The sequence below is a fragment of the Porites lutea genome, chromosome 8 (genome assembly GCF_958299795.1).
Source record: "Porites lutea chromosome 8, jaPorLute2.1, whole genome shotgun sequence".
NCBI classification, from domain to species: domain Eukaryota; kingdom Metazoa; phylum Cnidaria; class Anthozoa; order Scleractinia; family Poritidae; genus Porites; species Porites lutea.
The window spans coordinates 8,589,199-8,600,476 of NC_133208.1; the positions used below are offsets into that span (position 1 = coordinate 8,589,199).

At 38.6% G+C, this 11,278-nt stretch overlaps 1 long non-coding RNA gene across 1 annotated transcript in view; it reads left to right on the forward strand.

The window, feature by feature from the left end:
• LOC140946929 (uncharacterized) overlaps positions 1 to 3,555 on the forward strand; it is a 6,607-nt gene extending 3,052 nt beyond the window's left edge. The window contains exons 2-4 of the long non-coding RNA XR_012166879.1: positions 979 to 1,060; positions 1,876 to 1,958; positions 2,309 to 3,555. This is a non-coding gene — a long non-coding RNA (uncharacterized lncRNA). The remainder of the gene's footprint in view (positions 1 to 978; positions 1,061 to 1,875; positions 1,959 to 2,308) is intronic.
• Positions 3,556 to 11,278: the final 7,723 nt, after the last annotated feature.

The window sequence follows — 11,278 nt, forward strand, 5'->3', positions numbered from 1 at the left end:
GCGCGAAAGGACTTAAGGAACCTGCGGCCTCGACCTCAACAGTTTGCCGTCTCCAACCGGCCAGTGGTCTACGAACGACAGCCCGTCAAAGTTGCAACTTCCCATTTGTCTCTCGTGGTACAACTTGAGAGCATTTGTTCAACTTTCCTCAAAAAGATCATTCCATTACTTCTCACTACCTCTTCTCTCGACTGCCTATTGACATTGTCAGCAGAAATTTTGTGTTGTTGAAAATCTCAATAATGATAATGATAATGATAAATAAATAATATTTAATAAATCACTCCAATTATAGTTTAAAAAACATTTCGGAGGTGGTCTTGTAGATGACGATGAGGCCCGCGTCTCTTGATGAAAAAACAATACATATAGCCAACATTTCAACTGAGTTTACTTCTTTAAATGGGTGGAAGAGGAGTCTGGAGTTTTTGACACTTGAATTGACCTTACGTAATGTCCGCAACAAAAATTCAATGTCAATTTTCTTAGGAAAGTGCCAGTAGCCGGATAATATTTTATAGCCTAATGATAGTGTAAGGCACAGATTATAATACACACATACTTTTATGTTAACTGTATGTTTTCTTAGATGTTAAAACTTTAAAATTTCCTTCCAAAAATTCCAAGATTCAAATTCTCTGTATTTCATGCCTTCTCACATTAGGCACATGGACAAGATGAACAAGATCTCAGTAATTTCAAACAGCCCATTGTTTCAGCTTTCTGTTGGTTAAGTTTCATTGTGCAAAATTTTATTTGAAAAAATTCAAAATGTCATTGTCTTGCATGGAATTGCCCTTCTGTTCATTAAAAGAAATAAAAGTGGTTTCCCATGAATTTTCACGCAACCCAAAAAATTGTTATCCATGAGATTTGAAATCATAGGGCTTAAAACCAAATTTCACCTGTATATCCTTTACGACTAAAGTGTTTCATGCGGCAAAAAAGTAAATATATCGCGTTGCCATTTCATTTAAGGGTGCTGTCAACTAATCTGACTTGTGTCGAGGTGTTTGCTCAAAGCAACCGTACACAGAGCTGTACAGTTTTCTTCACCATGGTACGTATGAGAGGGTGCATTGATTTAATTATTGCTGTACTATCTTATTTCCTTCTTGCACATTTCTTGTATATCATGTGAAATTGAGCCTCCATCACCTTTTGGAGCACCAGCCTTAACTTACTGCAGTGGATCGCATGCTTATCTGCTGTTGTGGTTCCATTTTATCCTTGGTTTTTATTTTGGTACTCCTTTGTATTTTCCTTTCTACTTGACCAAGGGGACACAGATCACATAGTTCTACCAAATAATAGATCCCATCTAAGCTGTCTACTATATGCAGATGATTTAGTTTTGATGTCCCAGTCAGATCAAGGACTAGAAAATGCTCTCTCCATCCTTTCAGAGTATTGTGCACATTGGCTTTCATCGCTGAATCCAAAGAAGACTAAAATTATGATTTGCAAGAAGAAATATAGGAAGTTGACCCTTAAATAAACATTGTTTTCATATCAGTAGGCTCAACATAAGAAATTGTTGTTGTTTTGGTGGTATTTGGGTACATCTCTGATAATGAGCTTAGAACAAAGGAAAATTAAATTTATACCAAGGACAAAATTGAACCAGTCACAGCCACATGAGGATTTGGGCTGGTGCTCTCAAGAAATGTTAGGACCTCTCTAATTCTGTAGCAATTTATTGACCACAATTTGTGTTAGTCTTAGAACTAGGCATTTCCTTCATGAATGTGTTTTTCCTTGACAACGTAGAATATCTTGTGAGGATCTTTGTAAGGTATCACGCTCAAGAGGGTGACTTTGTGGTCAAGTTACCTTATGTTAACTTAATAATTACTTTTGTTGATCCTCTCACAGCTCACATCCACTTTAGCCTGGTTCAAATGAAGTTGATCAGATTGCTATAGTCATTGCTGTTCTTGATGTTGGAAGTTACATAGGTGAGTGAGTATACAACCATGTTCATGACAGTACATTACGCGCGCAGGGGTCCTAGGTTCATGGGGCTACCAACACAACAGTCCGCCGTTCGCTCTTGACCTGCGGTAAAGAAATGACGGCCATTAGAAAATTTTAACTCCGTGAATAATTATCAAATCAACCCTTGACATTAATTGGTCATTTGGAGCCGTGTGTACGCAACATTTCAGGAAATTTATAATCAATTGGATTAGTTGTTATATGCTCGAAAAGTGTAGGAATTCAGTGTGTAGCTTCAGATTCAGGTCTTAGCAACTTTCATAGTTTAAATCTGTGTCAACAAATAAGCAAAATTCTCTCTTTTCTTCAGTTGCCACAGGGTTAGATGCGACTGCCGCTGCTGTTGTTGTGAGTTGTGCTCTAGCTGTCAAGTGCATCGATCAAGCATGGATCAGGGATAAAGGGCGAATTTGACAACCACCAAAACAACAATGAGTATTATTTTTTAAGCACAATTTGTGATGTAATATGTCGTGAACTATGTGAAATTTTAGTGCAAATTTACATTTTATCTGTCTTTAAGTCAGACTGAATGACAAAAAATGATAATTTTAGTAGCTAAATCAGTTTTGGGAAAAAAATATAATCTCCTCACTACTGAAAGGGTTTTTTTCCTCACAACATTTACTTGAGATGTGACGAAATTAATTTGGAAATTATTTTAAGGATTCATTATAGCAGAAAAAAAATCTGACTGGTATTGCTTCACACTAGGTCAGCAGGAGATTATATAATATTCTAATAGAACATAAATAAAGTAAATGATCATTTCACAGCTTCATGTTTAGACAAGTAACTACAGGAAAAATTGACATAGCCACAGTCAGCAACACTGATAAGAAAAGTGAATGATAACAAATGTGTTTCCCAAAATGTAATGTCTGCGACATTTTTCAGTTATGTCTGCTACGGAAACTTTTGTTTGTAGAATCATTGGAATAAGGTTGCGTGGAATTTGTTTTGGACAGTTGAAAAATTTAATTATTACCATGGTTTGAAGGCATTCCACGGCTTCTTCTGAATTTATATCATGCACTTGTTAGTCCTTATTTAAGGTCTCGGTAAAGGAAAACGAGGTGCCAAAGGCTACAAAGGCAAGTTATATATCAAATTAAAGCTAAAAGACTAAATTACCTTATGAAAAGATTTTATTTCATCCAATTTCAAAAGGCGCTTAAGTTTTTTGCTCTCGAACTCAGAGGTATCGAGTTTACTGCTGAAGCTCCAGCCCTTTCGCGTTGTTAAATATTCACTTCCTTTTTATTGTATCTGATTGACAGATAAAAGACCTAAAAAAGGGTGTGAGGAAATTTGCATATGTCTCGTATTAGCGGAATTATTGCATTTCAAACTAAAAAGTCGAATCTCGAGCGTGATTTACGCAAAGAAACTGACATAAAATGAGTTACAAAGGGAAATCGGAAAATTCCTCACAGTCTTCCTTTACAGTCTTTTTTCTTTCAACAACCAAGCTATTTCTTGTATGACGTCCACGCTAAGACAGCTCCAAAAGTCCCCTCAATAAGTTTGTGAAACTCAGCACAAAACATCACTTTAAAACGCGATTATCTGCCAAGGAGTGTTTCTCTATTTCTCTACAACCTAGAAAATGAACCATTGTAATTTTAGTCTATTTTTTCTAATAACAAAACCCCTATGCTTGAGTTTGTGTGAGGGGTTTTTCTTTTTTGCTTTTCCTTTTTTCTTAATATGTAATTTAATAACGCCTTTATTTATAATGTTTGTTCTGCCTAGATTAGCACTATGGCTACTTGCAGGGCATAAAATATTGTAAGCTTATGGATCTTAAATAAAATACATTGTTGTTGGTGATCATGAAAAAGGTACCGTTTATTGTAACGGTAAACTCGTAGAAAGTGAAAAATTTCTGTGTAACAGGGGCACCCAACGAGAATATAGTTCAAAACCACTTAAACATAGCATTGTTAAACGTGTTTTAGTATTTAAACGGTGGATATAGGCATATTTTTATCCCCTATAAATTTTCCATCTGTTCGGATTTCCTAGCTGAAAGTCTAGTGATCCGAAAATTTTAGGGATCAAAACTTACCTGTTTAAAAATTTCAGCCAGAAAAAAGCCTCCCGAAAATTCTAGGTGACCTTTTTAGGGTAAAAATCCGTTGAAAATGGGCAATTTTACCATTTTTCAGATGTTCGAAAATCCTAAGAGGCAGGCAAGCAAGAAATTTTACAACAAATGTTCCGAAAATTCTAGACCTCAAATCGTCTTCCGAACAGATATTTTTCCGAAAATTGTCGTTGGGAGCCCCTCGTGTAACTCGATGTAAAAGCAGTCTAGAAGTGTTGAGACTACCAAGAATGTCTTCATTGCTTGAAAAATTTAAAAAGGGTATTTTCCGCGGTGTTTACATTCTGCGGGTTCCCCACCAATCAGTGAAAGGTTCCGGCAATTCTGCTTTTTTACAAAAAGATTAACTCTGCTACTTGAAAAGAGCAGAAAAATTAACTTTCTGCATACATTTTTCATAGAACAACATGCAAAATTGTTACCTTTTTTGTTAATGCTAGTCGATTAGGTGAGAAGTTAAAAAAAGATACTTTTTTAGAAAAAAAGGCGGGTATTTTAAGCTTTCGGGTGAAAACATTTTAACGTCAATATTGTCTACTTTTCATCCATTTTTCACTTTACCAAACAAAACTTTAAAGCGCCAAAAAGGTATCTTTTTTGCTTCCTGGTAATTTCTACTCTTTCAATTATTGAAATCATGCTCCTGGAACTAAATGTAGACTCATTCACAGATTTGAATCAAGCCTTCTTTTGTGTGTTAATCCGTCTGTCGCCTCTCGCGAGGAAGTTTTTGAGCTGAATGAATGGAATCGGAACCGGAATTGATGCAATTCCCAATGGTATGAGCAGTAAATTTCCGCTTCACGGAGCGTTAACAAATGGCGCTATCACTTTAATAAGACGGTTATTGGCAGCTAGAGATTTAACTACCTTTACAATCATTGCTGACTTTTACACTGTCGAATTAATATTATACAGGAACATGTGCAGCCATTTTGAAACTGGGTTTGCTCCTAACCCATTTCCCATTCTAACAAATCAGAACATACTACGCTTGAAAGTAAAAAATCGTTTTTTAACTCTTTTTTAGAGTCATTTCAAGCTGAAGTTTCCGACCGTACAGGACGGGTAACAAACATCCCTGTAACAATTGGAAAATTCACCTTGCTAGTAGGAAAGAATATACTAAGGCGGCTAAATATTGTCCAAACAATCTGTCTACAACAAGTTAACAGAATACTTAGAAAACCTTTCTGGACCAAACGAACAACGGAAAACCTATCATAAACACTGAACAAACCAACACAAATAAGTGTCAAAAGCAGATATATTGCGCTTTTTCATTTAACCATACATTATTTTCAAGCTGAAGTTTCCAACGCTATAGGACGGATACCAAAACATCTCTGTAACAATCGGAAAACTTCATCTTGCTAATAGGAGAAAATGTAAGAGCGGCCAAAAGTTTTCCAAACAAACTATAGGGCAAAAACAGAATACTCGGAAAACTTTCCCTCGCCCGAAAAGACAACGATAAAGCTATTTAATTTACTTTGCCTTGCTGAACTTTGTATTAGCTGAGTAGCACTTTATACCAGCTAGAACGGATATTAAATGTCGCTATCACGGGGGAAAAAGGCACTCTTCTTTTCCACTATCCCAAATAGGAAATCTGAACCTACCCGAAGGAAAAGCGTCTCTTCTCGCAAACTTGTCGAAACGTTGAAAGCTATGCAGCTTGCGTTTGACTTGTCGATAACTGGGGCAGGTTTGTAAAACGCTATAAAAGTTTGGATGGACAACACCTTGCGAATACAGCTGGGCTATTTTCAAAAAGCCGTTTCTGTAGAGTTCATATACAAACATTGGCCCACTTTGCGAGAACTTCACTTCGCGGACTGGTAACAACTGAACTAGAAATGCGTGTAGTATCTCAGTTCTTATAAGCAAAAAAACGCATAATCGTACGAGAGATACGAGGTCACTTTCTGAAAAAGATAGGTAGCGGCATACCTTCCACTCCAAGATATCGAAAAGTAAATCCAAAGAATCACTATCGAAGTTGTTCGGCAGACAAAGTTCATTTTGGCCGTGCGGTTTTAAGCAAACACTACATATACGAAACGGGTGGCTGTTACGAAGAAAAGTGGAGAAAAAATCACTAACGAAGGACAAATAATTAGATGAAATTGAACGAGAATAGCTTTGGGAATTTAAGGAAATTACTGTTCTGTCATTGCTGACGATGAACGCGAAGAACAGTTGTGGGAGGAGGTCAATTTCTTTAAGTACTTGTGACAGCAGCTGGTCTTCGCCGCAATATGTCATCTCAGCCATGAACTTGTTTGGTAGATTATCTGCCACATTCAAGAAAGGTACTTTACACTTCGCTCACAAGAAACTATACAACTTATTCATTGTAAAACACTTACTGCTTATGAACTTGGCGATGTATGTCAATTTTCGGTGTTCTTAGCTCGTAGATTCCGTTAGAATGCAAGTAAACGAGGTCGATAGGATAAATCAATGCATTTACAGCTTCTTTAAAGCTCTTACCGGCGACTGCCATTTGAACAACAAAATAAACAAATAAGACGTTTTGTGCCATTTTCATCCATAAGAATTACTTTGTACAGTATAACTTTCAGCCAGGATTGAATTAATTGAACCACAGGGTTAGTTAAGTTTGACAAGACTACATGCAAGTACCGTAATTGTCAACGTAATAGAGTTTACTGGAATGATGAGGAAAAAAGGAAATTCTTATCAGGAATAACACAAAAAGTTGTGCTATTTTCTCGTCTTGTGGGGATTAACTGATCCACTGGGATCGATAGCAGTATTAAGTTTGACACTAACTTGCCTTTTCAATAAAGTGACCATATTGGAAAATAATAATAATCAAAGAAGGGTTTACTATTGCAGCCCCCTTTTCCTTAACACCTCTCCTTACAAAATATACAGTATACAGTACATGGATCTCCAATAAATTTATGTATTATAACAAGTGCTGTATAAGAAGGAGAGAAGCCCACTTTAAATAAGTGCCTTTCTCTCCCCCCCCCCCCCCACCCCCACTGCCCTTCATTCTCCAGAAATTCACAAAAAATAAACAAGTGCTCCACTAGCCTGTTCCAGGCGTTCAGACAGTAGAGCGTGTTAACTGACTCCCCACCATTTGAACGCTGTACTCTACTATCTGAACACCTGGAACAGGCTAGTGCTCCGGGCTCTGGGTTTATCCATAGCCATGATCAGGCCGCAAGTGCATTCATTGGAAGATATGGCAGAATTATAATATCATATTAAAAGATGCCAGGAAAATGGTATGATCTATTTAAGCCAACAGACAGTTGTAGAACATGAAGATGTTACATTTCTAAGGAAGATGCAAATACACACCGACCAAGGATTCGCTACTTGAAGACCAGACATATGCATTGTCATCTAAGATCACGAAAACATGACGTGCAAACTACGTTACAAAGCGTTTAGACAAGACCACCTCTGTTAAGGTCACTGAAAAACTCTCAGAATACGAAGACCTAGAAACTGAAGTCAATACCTTAAGACTAAGGGTTAGTCTCAGTCTTTGTGAAGCTTTTCTTAAGGAAAGCACAATGCAAAGGCTCAGATGTTGATGATAGTAATAATGACAATAATAAAAATAATAACGACAACAACAACAATAAATCAAGAACTGCAGAGCCCTCATCAGGGATGTGAAATATGGTGTCTTTTTCAATTGTGGTGATTGCAATTCTAACGACGACAAAAACTTACGATAATTACGTGTGCTTTCGTGGAACAATCAATCTGACTTTTTCACGCGTAGACCACTTTCCCTGGGTAACAGTGGATGCGGACGACAGCTAAAAATAGCCACGTCTCTGGGTACAAATACTCACCCGTCCCAGTACTTCTCGTCTCTCTCAGCGCAGCCATGCCAGAACTACTGACTTTGCTGTCCTTAAGCAAAAATACAACGATTTTCACTGACCTGAAACCCCTTCCATCGCGTAGTTTATGTTCCATACTTATATATGCACAGTTTTTCTCTCTTGCAAAATTCACCCTCTCCGAGAAATAAGCCTTCAAAAAAAGCTTACTCTCTGCCTCAAAGCGAGGCGCGCTAAAAGAACCAGTCACGTGATCTACCATACTCTCCAATCTTAAAACGGCTGCAAGCGCAAAACCTAACTAATTAATCCCCCTGTGTAAAAAAAAATATATAAATAAACGATTTTTCAGTCGTTTTTTGTGCCAGTTCTAAAATTTGCACGAGCAGTGGAACGGTGGCGTCTCCCTTTTTACGTAACACTAATGCGCGTTTTTGTACAATTTGAAGTAGAACTGAAGATTCGAACAAAGCTTGTCGCTCCTGCTTGTCGATAGTTTTTTTAAAAAAAAAATGGCTTATGCTGCAGCTTCCAACAGTGAAGCAGAGTCAGCTCCCGACCGATCCCGATTTTTGTATGACTTTGACGTGGACAATCAATGGAGGCATTTCCGTCATGGACCACCAACAGCCTCCTCGGTTGAACGGGGAAGAAGAAAAACTAGATTCAAAATGGATAAAAGGTACTCTTCAAGGAAGCAAACACCGTCAAGGAGAAAAAATGCCGCCTATCGCGACGTTGACACGGTCAATTTGGTCTGCTGCAACGGTGGATGTCTTTTAAAGAATGGCATAGAGACTGCGAGGCAGGTTATTCGACAGGAACGAGGTAGAGCTTTCTATAGATCTAGAAACTACAATGAACAAAATTACGTGATATCGAAACTTATGCAAGTGGAACTATTTCCTAGCGGACGCAGAAAAATAACCTACATTATCCCAGCTTTAGGCCCTGTGTGCAAAATCGCCTTCATGAAATGCTACGGAGTGTCGCCCAAAAAAATTAAAGTCCTTTTAGAGAAAATGGATTGTGACTGTTTATCTATTGACCCCGATAAACGGGGTAGGCACAGTAACAGACCGCGCAAATTGACGGAAGATGCGAGGAGACAAGTAACAGAGTTTATCTGTTCCCATTCGGCAAACCACTCGCACTACAGAAGGGCGCGAACGGAAAAACAATTTTTTGATACCCCCACAACTATGCGAAGAATGTGGAGAGAGTTTACTAGACATTACCCGAATTTCACCTCGACACGTTTGGGAAAGAAAAACAAAGGTCCTGTTATAAGTTTTACTACCTTCAGGAACGTGTTCAACGAAGATCTCGGCAGCAGGTTGGGTTTTCGAAAACCACGAGAAGACACATGTCAGGTTTGTGACAGGACCTTAAACACGATAGGACGAATGACAAACGGCGCAACCGAGGACGGCGCCAGTAATGAAGAAGAACTTCAAAGAATAAGAACAGAACGTCAAAATCATTTAATTGAGGGCGAAAGGAGATATGCTGCCTTAAAGTATGACATGTTTGTTCTGTCTAAGAAACGGGTCAATGGGTGTACAGATGAAAGTTAGCAGATGGATTGTCGACGCTGATTTCCTCTTTGCTTTAGCTTGAGGGTCAAGAAAATGTAAAACTCAGTATAGTTAAGGTGAATAAAGTGTTGAAAGAATTTGTACTTGCTGAGTTCGAGTTGATTTGAGAGAAGGTGGGTAACTTTGTAGTTTGCGATTTGATGACACTAGTAATAGGCCCTCTGCAGCTAGCCATTCATGTGGTACAAAACCGCCATGCTGGAGAGCAAAAGTCGCACTGGGACAAGACAAACAAAAGACATACCGGCATAATTTTAAATGGTAATTTTCTTTGTTAGTCTTGTCCCAGTGCGACTTTTGCTCTCCAGCACGGCGGTTTTGTACCACGTGAATGACTAGCTGCAAGGGCCTATTACCTTAGCCTACCAAAGCTAATCGCATGTCTCAGATCAAGGCTTTGTTAACTTGAGGAAAGTACAACCTTCCTATGCCTTATGATAGGTGGGTAGCCCTCCCTCCTACCACGAAACATGGGCCTGAATCCGGAAAAGGGTTGCGTATTTGTTATATATCTGTTTTAAAAAAATCGCCCTCCTCGAATTGTCATCCCTTTTAATTATTCATTACATAAAAAAGTCCCCGTACTGATACAAAATACACACCGTATCACGGAAAAAGATTCACTTAAACACTTTCAATTCCAGTTCAAAAAAGTACAGGAAACCGTGAGCCATGGCAGACTGAACAGAGATATTTAGAGTCTCTTTTACGGAAAAGAGCAAACGTCAGATTCAAGTTGAGAATTTCACAACAAGAAACAGGGAACACTTGGTCACGTGGTACAAATTCACGTTTGCCGTTTGCCGCAAACGTGACTCTTGGCTCCAAAAGGGAGCTTAAGCAACAGCGTTTTTGAGCGACGGACGTCAACCGGAAGTGGGCTTTTTGCAACATTGGGCAGTGGATGGGTTCAAAATCCCGGGCAAATCGTCTTTATAAGAGAAAAGAAACTTAGAAATACAAATTTTTTAGCGTCAAGGCATATAAAAGAAGAGAAGGCCTCACTTCCGGTTGACGTGCATCGCTCAAAGTCGTCTTTGCTTAGGGTCCCTAATGTGAAGACAACTGTGTGCAAGACCTGCGCGCGCTCTCTTAAGTTTCTCTTCCAATGACTGTCGCAAACGTAAGTGATAACGGTAGTGTTTTTTTTTTGAATATCGAGCCACTAGCGCAAGCTGTAAATAACTGAAGACATAAGTTTCAAAGTAAACTGAGTACTGCGTTAAAGAGGGCACGATGTGTTAAGCCTCACGTAGTCAGGCCCCTTTGCATGGACTAAAATGGCCTCGAAAAAGCTTACTTTGCATATGGATTTTCACAAAAGCTTACCTACACCAAAGGTGTCTTCTCAAGACTGGTATTACTCAAAAAAGCTCAGAACAAGCCTAATGGGTATATACTGCGCAAACCAGGAGGTTATACACTGTTTTATGTACGACGAGTCTATTGCTGGTGTAGGCCCAAATGAAGTGATCTCAATCTTGGACTATTTTCTCAAAAAACTTCAGACGGAGCAAGGCCGAGACAGGTATGACCATCTTATAGTGTGGTGTGACAATTCTCCGGCTCAGTTTAAGCAAAACTTTCTATTTTTTTATATGGATTACCTGGTCACAAGAGGAGACTTCCTACGAACAGACTTAAAATTTTTGTTGGAGGGCCACTCGTATAGTGTGTGCGATAGATATTTTGGAAACATTCAAAAAGTTTTTAACGCCCAAGAGAAAATTGAA